Source organism: Rhinoderma darwinii (genome assembly GCF_050947455.1).
Source record: "Rhinoderma darwinii isolate aRhiDar2 chromosome 1 unlocalized genomic scaffold, aRhiDar2.hap1 SUPER_1_unloc_20, whole genome shotgun sequence".
Lineage (NCBI taxonomy): Eukaryota > Metazoa > Chordata > Amphibia > Anura > Rhinodermatidae > Rhinoderma > Rhinoderma darwinii.
The window spans coordinates 13,881-30,536 of record NW_027461657.1 but is presented as its reverse complement, the minus strand read 5'-3'; the positions used below and the strand labels follow the sequence as shown (position 1 = coordinate 30,536).

Genomic DNA, 16,656 nt, shown 5'->3' with positions numbered 1-16,656 from the left:
TGTGGCATTAGTTACGAAGTAGTCAGTGATATTACGTTGGATATCAGCAGTAACCACTGAATCCGAGAGAAGCGTTGGGTTCAGTTTCCACTGAGATTGACGGTATAGCGGGGAATGCAGAGAGAGGGTCAAGGTGACTAATGCATGGTCCGAAAAGGAAATAAAGTCAATGTCGGCCGCACGTATAGAATGTAGCGAGTGATGCTTGACGAAAAACAGATCAATTCTGGAATATTTGTCGTGTACTGCGGAGTAGAATGAAAAGTCCCTATCTGCTGGGTGTAGGAGACGCCATGTGTCCACTAATTGGTGTTCATGAAATGATTTCATAATGCGGCGCAGATGTGCCCTCGAGAATGAAGAGGATCCTACGGACGTGTCTAGTGCAGGGTCCAATGCAACATTGAAATCCCCTCCCAGGACAATGGTACCCTCTCCAAACTCCTCCAGGGCATTCAGAAAGCCAACAAGGGCTGTGCATTGACCAGAGTTGGGTAGGTAAAAAGAGGCAAAAGTGTATACTTGAGAGTCAATAACTCCTTTGATCAAGAGCATTCGTCCCACTTCATCACTGCGAGACCCCTTGAACTCCCAAGGAAGAGATCTAGAGATCAAAATACTTGTCCCCCTGGATTTCGTGTCTGGAGAAAGACTATGATATGCATTGGGGAACCATGCGTTAGAGAGTTTAAAAGGTTTTTGCTGACATAGGTGCGTCTCCTGAAGGAACGCCACCTGTATATTTTTGCCTTTCAGCAAATTGAAAAGTATGGATCGCTTTCCAGGACTGTGTAACCCCTTGACATTTAATGACCCAATAATCAGGTCCGTTTGTGTATGTTGCGACATATCTGTCCTGGGCTGTGGTGGAAGGGGAGGGGGAGGGGAAAGCAAAGTAGAGGGCAAGAGGAGGACAGATAGAGATGGGAGAAAGAGAGAATAAGACGATACACAAGAAAGAGGCCCACAGGCCGACTCCTATACGGTGTAAAAACCTGTAAAGGAAGGTTGTTAAATTTGTGGGGACCTGGAAAACCACGGGGGGGGGAACCCCGCACCGCAACCATTATCATCAACCAGTAAACCATTTCTTCCATCGCCTACCATTGGGGAGGCGACAGAGGCACAATCATGAATAGAACCGACGTGTATCTCTCAATTACTACTAGCCAAGGGAGGTTAACCCAATACCTGTGCTAATATCCATGACCTCTGATGGACAACCCATAGCGACGCCACATCCTTCTATTTAAGTATACTAGGCTGTTGTAAACTGTTATCAACCAGAAATTCGACCTCTTAGCTGCTAAGTGGATTTGGAATTTAACACACAACTAGTGTATGCTCGGCAAACATCGCTTTTTTAAAATTATCAGATATGACGACTAACAGAGTCATATGAGACTCCCCATAGCCCGCAACACAAACCTTTATCTAATATATTTAACCAGCAAACGGTTGCGGGTGGGGGAGGTATCAGTATGCTAAATGCCACTATCGCTGCAGGAGATATCACAGCCTCTAAACAACCTCGAACCCGTACACCTCATGTGGCGATCTTCCATTAACTTTTAAACTAATACGGTATAAGCAGCACATACTTCCTGAGGACTAAGTGAAGGCCCCTTGTGGCCATTCTATCTATACACGAAACCTGAGTATCCTGTGAAAGAGCTAGGCAAAGCACTTATTTACAGAAAAGCCCTGCTAGATAACCATCAAAACATTATGTGAGCAAAATAACATTTGACGACCTCAAGTCCCTTGAGCATCAATGCTGTCGGCGGCCCAGCAACATATTGACAAATAAAAGGATATTAGCCGGAAAGTCCTCCTTAGGCCTCAGGCGGGACCCGGCGGGAGAGGTCGATTAACGGCAAATGTGGTACACCCGGGATGGATCTGCTTCGTATGGGCTGGTTAGCTCTGTTGAGGCGACGACGTTGAGGTTGCTCAATTCTGTCCAGGGATAGCCAATCCGGGACTGGGAACGGATCGATCTGAAGAAATCGAAAGAGGCCCTCAAGATCCGAGGAGTGGCGCAGGAGATAGAAGCCAGAGTTGTTTTTCACAACAACATGAAACGGGTGTCCCCATCTATAAGTGGCGCCTGCGGCCTTGATTTTTTCAAGCAGAGGATGAAGGAGCCGTCTCATATAGAGTGTCCGTGGAGAGACATCAGGGTATATAGTAACCGTACTTCCTTCAACTGGGATCGGACCATGTGACCATGCTCCCCGGATAATTGCATCTTTATCAGTATAATAGTGAAGGCGACACAACACGTCGCGGGGAGAGGACAAATCAAGCGGGCCTGGGCGCGAAACTCTATGAATGCGATCTAGGAGAAAAGTCGCTTCTGATGGTCGGTTAGTGAGCTTGTTAAATATAATAGATACTCTAGACATCAGCTCATCTCGTGGGCCGAGGTCCGGAAGGCCCTTCAGACGCACATTGTTTCTGCGTCCTCTGTTCTCCTGATCATCTAGTTGAAGCGCCAGGGACTGTAAATGTGTTCTAGTATCCGTGGCAGCTTTTTCCAACGCAGTTACCCTAGAGTCAATGGCCGACACAGTATTTTCAGATGTAAGCGCCCTAGTGTCTAGTCTGTCCACATCCTGACGCAGGTCAGTTATATCTTGCTGATGTGCCTGTTCAACCCTGGACACCAAAGAGTCAAGATCTTGTCGGGTGGGGAGGGCTTGTATCATCTCCCTCAGTAGCTGTAGGTCAGCATGTAAGCCCGATGGGCCAGCCTGAACTTCAGGGGCATATGTGTGTGGTATAATGGCGGGCAAATCTCTCACTAATGGCATGTTGAGGGGAGAGACAAGGCTTACCGCATCCTGAGAGCTGCAGCAGGGAAGGCTCGTATCAGCAGACGTGGCCGCTTGTGTTGACTGCAACAGGGGAGCAGGAAGAGAAGGAGCCAGAGTGTCTGAGGCCGGATGTGGCGGCAATGCGTCCGCCATTACTACTCGTTCGCCCGCGGCCGCTTGTGAAGAGGAAAGATAGCGCTCCATGCTCCTACAACGGCTAGAGGAGCGAGGTAAGGACCGGGAAGTTCCAGGGCAGGGTCCCCTTCGTTTTCCTGGCATCGCCTGCCGGATTTACCCGGGAAAAATGGCTGTTATTCAGCTGCTAGTGCGGAGCTCCCCCGAAACGCGTGCTCACAGCTCCATAGCTAAGCCACGCCCCCCTCTCTCCTCACATATAACACGTCACTGGCAGCCTCTCTCCTCATATATAACACGTCACCGGCAGCCTCTCTCCTCACATATAACATGTCACCGACAGCCTCTCTCCTCACATATAACACGTGTCATGTCACCGGCAGCCTCTCTCCTCACATATAACATGTCACCGGCAGCCTCTCTCCTCACATATAACACATCACCGGCAGCCTCTCTCCTCACATATAACATGTCACCGGCAGCCTCTCTCCTCACATATAACACGTCACCGGCAGCCTCTCTCCTCACATATAACACGTCACCGGCAGCCTCTCTCCTCACATATAACACGTCACCGGCAGCCTCTCTCCTCACATATAACACGTCACCGGCAGCCTCTCTCCTCACATATAACACGTCACCGGCAGCCTCTCTCCTCACATATAACACGTCACCGGCAGCCTCTCTCCTCACATATAACACGTCACCGGCAGCCTCTCTCCTCACATATAACATGTCACCGGCAGCCTCTCTCCTCACATATAACACGTCACCGGCAGCCTCTCTCCTCACATATAACACGTCACCGGCAGCCTCTCTCCTCACATATAACACGTCACCGGCAGCCTCTCTCCTCACATATAACACGTGTCATGTCACCGGCAGCCTCTCTCCTCACATATAACATGTCACCGGCAGCCTCTCTCCTCACATATAACATGTCACCGGCAGCCTCTCTCCTCACATATAACATGTCACCGGCAGCCTCTCTCCTCACATATAACATGTCACCGGCAGCCTCTCTCCTCACATATAACATGTCACCGGCAGCCTCTCTCCTCACATATAACATGTCACCGGCAGCCTCTCTCCTCACATGTGTTATGGTATAAATATATGTATAATGTATCTGGGGCCCCAAGGAGTGAAATGTTATAGAGGAGAACATGTGTTACAATAGAATGGGTATTTTAGAAAGGTTAAGAGAGGAAATAGTTTACAGCTGCTCTGCTGTGTCTTGAAATTGCGAACAGATGGCGGTCAATCACTTGACCAACCCCCCTAAGCATAAAAGGAAACCTAAGGGAATACCTTGTGTTCCACCAATGGGAAAGAAGGATGTAAGGATGTAGGGATTGAATATACAGATGACTCATATGTTATGGAATGTCTTTGTTCTGACGCTATAAAAGCGACCACTACAGTTAAATAAAGTCAGAAGTATTTTGCCTTGAGAAACGTCTCAGTGTATCTGTTGCTTCTCCGAGCTCGCCCCCCCCACCTGATTTGAACCTGCATGGAGATCAAGGCGTAACGTGACTCAAATTGCGATCACAGAAATTGGCGCCCGAACCAGGGACTTGACCAGAAGGACGGCACCCCACCTTAGGGGATCTCCCGGGACTTGAATGGCGACCACCCGGACGAAGGAACGTGCAGACCACTGCTGCAGCAAGGTAAGAAGACTTAATTCTTACAAACTCTGCTCTGCACCTTCCTGTCTGGTAGGTCACCTTCCCGGTAGTACTCCTGAGGAATAGAGGGGCCACATGAGGGTATTTTTAGTGTAAAAATCTGGTCAAGTCTATATGTAATCCTACCCTCAGGATAAAGTGCCTGATCTCCATGGCAGTATTTGTATGAATGTTGTAGGAACCCAGTTTTGTGTCACAAATGCATTTTAGAATAAGGAAATTGTTTTTGGAAAAAACTTCCGATAATCCGGCAAATTACCAGAAACATGTGTACATGCTTCAGGTGACTACGGGGATTATGATAGGCTAAATTTTAGCCCGAAAATCGAAAATTTTGTGCAATCTGATAATCTGGCAAAATACCGAAAATGTGTGTACAGCATTGAGGTACTTGCGTGGATTATCATGCACTGATTTTCAGCTCAAAATTCCAGAATTTTCTGCAATCCGATAATCCGGCATGTCAAATGAACAGCTTGATTTTACGTTTTCCTTATTATTTGGATCAGGAATATTTGTCATATTACTGTTATGGTGTGGAGGATATCTCCTTGAGTGGTGTTTAAAGTGAATAAGAAGAAAGTAAGCTAGTTATAAAAGGAATTTAATTCTCTGGCCAGAGTAGAAGAAGGTTTAAAAGGGTTTTGAGGGGATAAGTAACTGTATAAAATAGGTGAGAAAGGTAGTGTGGGACTTTCCCTAACAGCCAATAGCCATAGTGTTTGTTAGTGAAGATAAAAACTGAGAGAGAAGGGTAAGAGTCCCCTCCATCATAGCAGGGCTATGGGAAACAGTCACGGCAAACGAGAAGTTTGAGGTATGGCATATGGGTGAGCAAGCACCTGTTAAAAGGGTGTAAGCTTACTAGGGGATCGTAAATCCAGAAATTCACCTATCAGGAAAACTACCCCCTACATAACTTAGGGTCTGCCTATAGGCGACCACTTATAACTAGACAATGGGGAACTGGTGTCCCTATTAAGTACGGAGACTAGAAACTGTCTAAAACAGATGAGAATGGAATTCGTCTGTCAGCTAGAATCTGTAATAAGAGTAAGTACGGAAGCTAGAAACTGTCTAAAATAGATGAGAATGGAATTCATCTATCAGTAGCTAAAATCTGTAACAAGAGTAAGTACGGAAACTAGAAACTGTATAAAACAGATGAGAATGGAATTCATCTGTCAGTAGCTAAAATCTGTAACAGGAGTAAGTACGGAAACTAGAAACTGTATAAAACAGATGAGAATGGAATTCATCTGTCAGTAGCTAGAATCTGTAACAAGAGTACGAGATGAGCACCCCAAAGGACAAACCGCCAAACAGGTAGTAGCAGAAAGAGAAGGTAAAAAGGCAACGCAGGGAACAAAAAAAAAAAAAATTTTTTATGAAAGCATGTGGTCTAGAATCCCATGGACGGTTAGACGCAGAAAAATGGAATGAATGTTGTGACACAAAACGTGGATGGTTGAAAGATGAAAAGTGTCAGAGGAAATTCATATTTTATAAAGTAAAGTTTAAAGCAAAGGAAGTGATAGAAGTAGTAGTAGTTTTAATGTTGCAAGTGACCTTATAGTAAATTCCCATATGGTATAATTTAGAATCAACTAGTGTGACAAGAGAAGGGGGAGGTGAAGAACAGCTGCTAGTGAGATAAGAAATGTAATCTTGTTCTTGAAATGAATGGACACAACATTAAATGCTGATATAGATATTTTGTATGACTTTGTGTCATTTTGTAGATTGAATCAGGAAAAGTGATAAATGTAATAATGTATAAGCAGTCCTTCACAGCCAAACCACCAGACACCTCTGTCTTATATGATGAGACCCTTGATCCTGTCATACATTCTGCACAGAGTGCAGAGTTGCTTGCCCTGATCAAGGCATGTAAACTGGCAGAGGGAAAAAGAGGAGGGCGGCTCCAAGCCGCAGATTGGGCAAAAGGTATTCTGGAGAACAAAGGGAAGTTGGAAGGTAGAAAGTTGATGGAAAGTGCTTTAGAGGGATTTGCAGAAGAGGAAGTTAGGAATAAGAAATGTATTGTATGTATTAGAAAACAGGACCAGCCGACGCCCGGTAATGGCGTCCGTACCTCATGTTGAGTGTGTCCTCATTGTTGGTGGGAAACCCCCTGCGCACTGTTTCCAAGGGGAGAGGCTGCCCCCCCCCTGCCCCTGATGTGGCCACGCCCGGCCCAACCAAATCAGTATGAAATAATCACCTTGTTAATTTTGTCATTTGTAGTGTCTTTTCTATTTACAGAAGTTCCAGTTTTAGTTCACTGATGAAACAACACGTCATCATAATATAGAGATGGTGGCCGTCAGATTGTACGGTTAAACATTAACGTAGATAATTCCTATACAATGGTGTGATAAATGATTGCAGATACGTATGTTGTTTTGCCGGCATTGAAAGTGTTAAGTTGTGAGAAGTTGTGAGAAGTTGTGAGAAGCTTTGAGTGTGTGACCCCCCTCCCTCCCCCCTAAAGTGTGCTGTGTTTGGGAGGAGGAGGAGGGGGGCTGACTGGGTGCAGTCTGCAGGGCTGATGAGACAAAGGGATCTCAATATGCACTGCTGAGATATATATATATATCAGTAATGTCTACAAACCGAAATAAATTTCTTCTCTTTTGCGCAAGCGCTGTTGGTTATAAAAGTTACGATAATTATGTGTTATGATGTGATCAGATTTCATGTGTTTTGATAATTCAGATGTATTAAACTACAGATACTGTGAGACACGGGGTATTGAAAATGTATGTGCCCCCACCGTTATACTGTTTATTGGTTTGCAGTAATTAATGTTATCAGAGATAATATTTTCTGTTTTATTGAATAACTAACTACAATTGTTTTGTTTTTGATTTCACACATGAGTTATGTCATTGTAAAGATCAAATGTTTGTCAGGAAAAAGTCATTTTTGTTTCAGGCTGTTGCACATTACAAGGGGTTAAATTAGTGTTATGTTGAGATGTAGTTTTGAACTCTGCTACATCACTCTCGCAGAGTCCACAAAGGGGGGAAGGGTGAAGGAACTGATCAGGTACAATTTTGGTTTATGTGTAAGAGACCATCCCCCTCCAGCAAAGTTACACAGGAGGCGATGTGACATCACTCACACGAGTCTTTATGGATTTAGATGAGGGAGAAGGCAAAACAAAACTTGTCTGGACATTGTTAATTTGATGTAAAGTTTTTGGGGATGTTTTATTTTTATTTGTTTTTGTATTAATCAAGTATTTGCAGAACCTGATAAAAGTGAGATTCTCAAAGTATTTTGGATTATCAACTGAATGAGGAGGAGTTGTGTTTGGTAGCGGCTTGTGACACCAATCCATGGAGTACCTCTACGCAAGCATATACTTTGTACTGTACTGAACAAAATGGACATGACACTGCGGTTCTCACACAAAGTCATGGACCACAGCAGCGCCCGGTAGCATATTATTCAGCTAGACTAGACCCTGGGGCCCGAGGTTCCCCATCATGTGTGAGAGCTATCATTGCTGTAAATTCAATGTTAAACAAGGCCTCAGATTTGGTCCTGGCATTTCCACCACATGATATTACTGCTATTCTAACTCAAGTACAACCTAAGCATTTGTCCACTGCAAGATATTTGAGATTAATTTGTGCTCTTCTTCTTCCTGAGCAGGTTACTTTACACCGCTGTACTACATTGAACCCAGCTACCTTACTGCCTTTGGAGCAAGGGGGAGAAGACGTAGGTAAAGTATGGTCACAATTTTTGCCTGAAACTGATGAACATGATTGTATGGCCCTTATGGCCCAGGAAACAGTGGGGTTCGCACATGTAAAAGATACCCCACTCCAAAACCCAGACCCAATACTCTTTGTGGATGGTTCAAGGTATTGTGTAGAAGGATCTTTTCTTACAGGATATGCAGTAACCACCGAAGATGTAGTCCTAGAAGCAGCCTCCTTACCAGCGTCCCGCTCAGCACAAGAAGCGGAGCTTAAGGCCCTGGCAGCAGCATGCCAACATGCAGAAGGAAAGACAGCAAATATATACACTGACTCTCGATATGCTTTTGGGATTGCACACGATTATGGCCCCATATGGAGGGCAAGACAGTTTTTGACCTCTGCAGGTACACCTGAAAAGAATGCAGACTTTGTAAAATACTTGATGGAGACCCTGATGTTACCCACAGAAGTAGCAGTAGTAAAAATTAAAAGCTCACACTAAGGTGAGTTCACCAGAGACAAAAGGGGAAATGCCCCGGCAGACGAAGCGGCAAAGCAAGCAGCACAGAAGCTACCCGTGTTAGCAGCCGTATGTCAGATAAAAGATCCAGAGGAAACAAGACCAGCTGTAAGCCCGGAACTACTGCAAAAACTTCAAGGACAAGCAACAGAAGAAGAAAAAGACAAGTGGACGGCCCAAGGAGCAACGCTACGAAAAGATGGCCTCTGGCAATGCCAGAATAAACTGTGCCTGCCTAAGACAATGTTCCCAATGATGGCCCAAATAACACATGGAGAGACACACCAGTCAAAAACGGCAATGATGGACTTGGTTAACAAAACCTGGTATGCTCCAGGGTTTAGTGTGATGGCCAGCAGTTTTACACAAGGATGCATGATCTGTGCAACACATAATATTGGAAGAACTGTAAAAGTACCACAGAAGCACACACCCAGACCTATATATCCGTTCCAGAGACTACAGATAGACTATATTCAATTACCAAAAGTTGGTACCTATGAGTATGTGCTTGTTTGTATTGATCTCTTTTCAGGATGGCCAGAAGCTTTTCCAGTAACCAAAGCTACAGCCGTAGCCACAGCAAAGAAACTGATCAACGAGGTGGTGTGCAGATATGGAGTTCCAGAGATGATGGAGAGCGACAGAGGAACTCATTTTACGGGTGAAATCATGAACCATGTGTTGTCAGCTCTAGGCATAAGTCAAGCCCTACATACACCATACCATCCACAAAGTAGTGGGAAGGTTGAGAGACTAAATGGGACTCTCAAATTGAAAATCCAAAAAGCAATGGTAGAAACCGGGAAACCATGGACCGAGTGTCTACCATTAGCCTTGTTCTCAGTAAGATACACGCCCACAAAAAGAACAGGTCTCAGCCCATATGAGATCTTATTTGGGTCGGCTCCCAGATTAGGATGTTATTTTCCATAGATGCTCCAAATGCAGTATGGTAGGTTAACTGACTATGTATAAACGCTGAACAAACAATTGACCAAGGTGCATGCACAAGTTTTTGCTTCCATTCCAGGTCCTGATTCAGTTGAAGGGACGCATAAGCTAGAACCAGCAGATTGGGTCGTTGTCAAAAGACACGTGAGGAAAAGTCTAGACCCAAGATTTGATGGTCCTTTTCAAGTCCTACTCGTTACAAGCACCTCAGTGAAGCTCGAAGGAAAGGCAAGCTGGATTCACGCCAGTCATTGTAAAAAGGTTCTTCAGCCAGAAGAATGAAGATCTTTGCGGTTGTTGCGGCGGTTGTTGCGTGTGCTCTTATACAAAAAGGCAGAACTGCTACTCCTGTACACGTAATCAGTACAGAATCACTGGAACAGTTCAGGACAGTGTGGGCGAATGCCACAGTGGATAGAAAGCAGGGTAACTACACCTGTAAGGCCAATGACCCGTGTTATACTACAAATGTGACTACAACCGAAGGGACTTGGAGAAAAGGACCACATGGAGGGACTGTGTACCTTCACATAGACAAAACAGCCAACATTAGCATACAAGAAGAGACGCCGGGGCTGTGGTTTTGTTGTTATGAACCAGATGTACAGTATCTATAGAAATATACAACCAGTAAAAATAGAAATGAAATGATAAATAAGATTTATGAAAGATGCAACAAGGAGAGGCTCAACTCTACGATTGTAATAAAAGAGACTGATGGGATGATATTATGTATGAATAATAGCCAAATAAGAAATAGAAGATATTTTGTATTCTTGATAACAATTTTAAGAGATAGTTTTAAGCCACATATAACAGTACAAAGTCTGGAAAGAATCGCACACACTTGTAAGAGCGCTGTAACCCAACAGCAGAAAAAGAATGTACACTTCAATATTTCCTTCCCTGAATCCCCCAGCTGTCATAGACAAAAAAGAGAATGGTATGACCCGCTATTAGGAGGGGTAGGAACGGGATTAGGAGTATTGAATGGTATACAGTTAGAAACAGTTATGAACAAATGAAACTCAGTGGGAGACGACACATCTACTGCATTAAGGAGAGGTGCCTCATGGTTACCTACTACCTTTGACTTACAGCAAAAAGGGTTAACTATAGATGAACTGTTCCTAAATGTTTTTAATGAAAGTATGCTAACCGAATATAGAACATTACAGAATGTATCAACTTTTGTGAATTGGACAGTATGTACGCTTAAAACGATGTGGCAACAAGAACAGATGAATAATTGTAAGAATAAATTGTTTAGTAGTCATGTTAGGCAATGGACAGACATTCTGCCCATAGGAAAGAGAAATGATATGTGGTTATTGTTACAGCCTGAGTATACTGAGTGTACACCTAAATGGTGCGCAGGAAGACTAATAGCATTTCATGTGAAAAATCCTACTCTATTATGCAAATTTATTGTTATGCCAATGGTAATGATTGATCCGGTGACATTATTAGGACAATATTGGATGCCAGAAATAAAAGGAACACACATAGATTCTCAAAATAAGACAAGGAATATAGATTTGTGCCAGTTAACAGAGCATGGATATGTATGTAATGAACAGTCAGGGATATATGAACCCTGTCTAATGCAGCAGCAGGATAATGTATGCGCACTCACTATAATCCCAGAAGCTAACCTACAGGTATATATTGAAGTAGGTCCACAGCATGTATGTTTAATAACTAACGACAAGCAGACCCTTAGCCAGTTTAATCTCACAGGACCATTTTCAGGATGTCTATACAATGTGACGCATTTGACTTGGGGGAACCAAACTATAGTGTTCCTGCCTACTTTAGAAGAAATAATGTCCACTGTATGGGTACCTGAACCTTTGCCCTATGGAAATTTTAGTTTGCCACTGGAAGAGTTAAAACAAGTGTTACAAAAGTCTAAAGACGTAAAGAAATTGATAGCAGCCCATAATGTAACTCTAAGTAAAGTGAAAGTATTGGCTACAATAGCAGCTAGGGAAGTAATAAATTTATCGTCAGCAATAAAGATGCCAGTGCCCATCACTAGTATGACGTTTTTACAGGATTTTCCCCCACTGCCACTAAGATACTGCATATGTTATTCCAACCCTTGATATGTTTCATAATATTGTTTATATTGCTTACATGTTTCAATTGTTATACATTTTGCAAAATAAGGGAAGCATTCAATCAGAGGCCTATACATTATGATGAAAGAGTGTTGTGAGATTACCCCACCTACATACCTGTGTGAATCAAGTGAAGAAATGGATCGAAGCCTTGCTATCAGGAGATAGAAGTAGCATTGGAATTTAGGTGTTGGTAAAATCACAAAAGGAGGGATTGTTATGGTATAAATATATGTATAATGTATCTGGGGCCCCAAGGAGTGAAATGTTATAGAGGAGAACATGTGTTACAATAGAATGGGTATTTTAGAAAGGTTAAGAGAGGAAATAGTTTACAGCTGCTCTGCTGTGTCTTGAAATTGCGAACAGATGGCGGTCAATCACTTGACCAACCCCCCTAAGCATAAAAGGAAACCTAAGGGAATACCTTGTGTTCCACCAATGGGAAAGAAGGATGTAAGGATGTAGGGATTGAATATACAGATGACTCATATGTTATGGAATGTCTTTGTTCTGACGCTATAAAAGCGACCACTACAGTTAAATAAAGTCAGAAGTATTTTGCCTTGAGAAACGTCTCAGTGTATCTGTTACTTCTCCGAGCTCGCCCCCCCCACCTGATTTGAACCTGCATGGAGATCAAGGCGTAACGTGACTCAAATTGCGATCACACATGTAACACGTGTCATGTCACCGGCAGCCTCTCTCCTCACATATAACACGTCACCGGCAGCCTCTCTCCTCACATATAACACGTCACCGGCAGCCTCTCTCCTCACATATAACACGTCACCGGCAGCCTCTCTCCTCACATATAACACGTCACCGGCAGCCTCTCTCCTCACATATAACACGTCACCGGCAGCCTCTCTCCTCACATATAACACGTGTCATGTCACCGGCAGCCTCTCTCCTCACATATAACATGTCACCGGCAGCCTCTCTCCTCACATATAACATGTCACCGGCAGCCTCTCTCCTCACATGTAACACGTGTCATGTCACCGGCAGCCTCTCTCCTCACATATAACATGTCACCGGCAGGCTCTCTCCTCACATATAACATGTCACCGGCAGCCTCTCTCCTCACATATAACATGTCACCGGCAGCCTCTCTCCTCACATATAACATGTCACCGGCAGCCTCTCTCCTCACATATAACATGTCACCGGCAGCCTCTCTCCTCACATATAACGCGTCACCGGCAGCCTCTCTCCTCACATATAACATGTCACCAGCAGCCTCTCTCCTCACATATAACACGTCACCAGCAGCCTCTCTCCTCACATATAACACGTCACCGGCAGCCTCTCTCCTCACATATAACACGTCACCGGCAGCCTCTCTCCTCACATATAACACGTCACCAGCAGCCTCTCTCCTCACATATAACACGTCACCGGCAGCCTCTCTCCTCACATATAACACGTCACCGGCAGCCTCTCTCCTCACATATAACATGTCACCGGCAGCCTCTCTCCTCACATATAACATGTCACCGGCAGCCTCTCTCCTCACATATAACACGTCACCGGCAGCCTCTCTCCTCACATATAACATGTCACCGGCAGCCTCTCTCCTCACATATAACACGTCACCGGCAGCCTCTCTCCTCACATATAGCGCGTCACCGGCAGCCTCTCTCCTCACATATAACACGTGTCATGTCACCAGCAGCCTCTCTCCTCACATATAACACGTCACCGGCAGCCTCTCTCCTCACATATAACACGTGTCATGTCACCAGCAGCCTCTCTCCTCACATATAACACGTCACCGGCAGCCTCTCTCCTCACATATAACACGTCACCGGCAGCCTCTCTCCTCACATATAACACGTCACCGGCAGCCTCTCTCCTCACATATAACACGTCACCGGCAGCCTCTCTCCTCACATATAACATGTCACCGGCAGCCTCTCTCCTCACATATAACATGTCACCGGCAGCCTCTCTCCTCACATATAACATGTCACCGGCAGCCTCTCTCCTCACATATAACACGTCACCGGCAGCCTCTCTCCTCACATATAACATGTCACCGGCAGCCTCTCTCCTCACATATAACACGTCACCGGCAGCCTCTCTCCTCACATGTCACCGGCAGCCTCTCTCCTCACATATAACATGTCACCGGCAGCCTCTCTCCTCACATATAACACGTCACCGGCAGCCTCTCTCCTCACATATAACACGTCACCGGCAGCCTCTCTCCTCACATATAACATGTCACCGGCAGCCTCTCTCCTCCCATATAACACGTCACCGGCAGCCTCTCTCCTCCCATATAACACGTCACCGGCAGCCTCTCTCCTCACATATAACATGTCACCGGCAGCCTCTCTCCTCACATATAACATGTCACCGGCAGCCTCTCTCCTCACATATAACATGTCACCGGCAGCCTCTCTCCTCACATATAACATGTCACCGGCAGCCTCTCTCCTCACATATAACATGTCACCGGCAGCCTCTCTCCTCACATATAACATGTCACCGGCAGCCTCTCTCCTCACATATAACACGTCACCGGCAGCCTCTCTCCTCACATATAACATGTCACCGGCAGCCTCTCTCCTCACATATAACATGTCACCGGCAGCCTCTCTCCTCACATATAACACGTCACCCTCTCTCCTCACATATAACACGTCACCGGCAGCCTCTCTCCTCACAAATAACATGTCACCGGCAGCCTCTCTTCACATATAACATGTCACCGGCAGCCTCTCTTCACATATAACACGTCACCGGCAGCCTCTCTCCTCACATATAACACGTCACCGGCAGCCTCTCTCCTCACATATAACATGTCACCGGCAGCCTCTCTCCTCACATATAACACGTGTCACCGGCAGCCTCTCTCCTCACATATAACACGTCACCGGCAGCCTCTCTCCTCACATATAACACGTCACCGGCAGCCTCTCTCCTCACATATAACATGTCACCGGCAGCCTCTCTCCTCACATATAACACGTGTCATGTCACCGGCAGCCTCTCTCCTCACATATAACATGTCACCGGCAGCCTCTCTCCTCACATATAACATGTCACCGGCAGCCTCTCTCCTCACATATAACATGTCACCGGCAGCCTCTCTCCTCACATATAACACGTCACCGGCAGCCTCTCTCCTCACATATAACACGTCACCGGCAGCCTCTCTCCTCACATATAACATGTCACCGGCAGCCTCTCTCCTCACATATAACATGTCACCGGCAGCCTCTCTCCTCACATATAACACGTCACCGGCAGCCTCTCTCCTCACATATAACATGTCACCGACAGCCTCTCTCCTCACATATAACACGTCACCGGCAGCCTCTCTCCTCACATATAACACGTCACCGGCAGCCTCTCTCCTCACATATAACACGTCACCGGCAGCCTCTCTCCTCACATATAACACGTCACCGGCAGCCTCTCTCCTCACATATAACATGTCACCGGCAGCCTCTCTCCTCACATATAACATGTCACCGGCAGCCTCTCTCCTCACATATAACATGTCACCGGCAGCCTCTCTCCTCACATATAACACGTCACCGGCAGCCTCTCTCCTCACATATAACATGTCACCGGCAGCCTCTCTCCTCACATATAACATGTCACCGGCAGCCTCTCTCCTCACATATAACACGTCACCGGCAGCCTCTCTCCTCACATATAACACGTCACCGGCAGCCTCTCTCCTCACATATAACATGTCACCGGCAGCCTCTCTCCTCACATATAACATGTCACCGGCAGCCTCTCTCCTCACATATAACATGTCACCGGCAGCCTCTCTCCTCACATATAACATGTCACCGGCAGCCTCTCTCCTCACATATAACACGTCACCGGCAGCCTCTCTCCTCACATATAACATGTCACCGGCAGCCTCTCTCCTCACATATAACGCGTGTGACGTCATCTTACCTTACACTGCAGTCACACGCCGCGTCTTCTTCTACTAATAATGTAAGACAGGGGAGAATGCAGCTTAGTAGCAGGTAATATATATATATCCTCTGTATACACCGCTGTGAATCATGGGAAATCTTCTACTGACTGATAACAGAGAGAAGAACACAACAGCAGTGACGACCAGTCCTCCACCGACCAGGACCTGCTACGTATCTGTAATAGGACTATGTCTGAAGGACCTGTGAAGACTTCACCATCATGTGATCAGCACCGGAGGGGGCGGAGCTCAACTGTGCAGTAAAGTGAACCAAGGACCTGAGATGACGTCCCATCATGTGACCAGTAACAGAGGGGGCGGAGCTTAGCTGTGCGGCGGAGAAATCCAGGAAGAAGCGCTAATAAGAAGAAATCACATGAAATGACGGGCGGGGCTATGCGAGGAGGCGGGGCTTCTGTGCTGCATGATGACGTATCATACAATGAGGGCGTCGCTCCTATGTAGTGTGGCCAGGCGATAACCACGTGCCATGAAGGGCGGGGCTATGTGAGGGGCGGGGCTATGTGACGTGTGATCTGGTGATCAATCAGTGTTTTCTCTCCTATAGGTTGTCAGCAATTATGTGAGAGGCGGAGCCAGAGGAATGCTGGGAGTTGTAGTCCTCTCCTCTTATATCTCCTCCTGTAATGTCCTCTGATATCACATAACAGCCTGGACATGCTGGGAGTTGTAGTTCTCTCCTCTTATGCCTCCTCCTGTAATATCCTCTGATATCACATAAT

The 16,656-nt window shown here is 45.7% G+C and overlaps 1 protein-coding gene across 1 annotated transcript in view; it reads right to left on the bottom strand.

Moving 5' to 3' along the window:
• LOC142670909 (uncharacterized) overlaps positions 1-16,149 on the bottom strand; it is a 59,863-nt gene extending 43,714 nt beyond the window's left edge. The window contains exon 1 of the mRNA XM_075847123.1: positions 15,889-16,149. The gene's annotated coding sequence lies outside the window, so the exon portion shown is untranslated. The remainder of the gene's footprint in view (positions 1-15,888) is intronic.
• Positions 16,150-16,656: the final 507 nt, after the last annotated feature.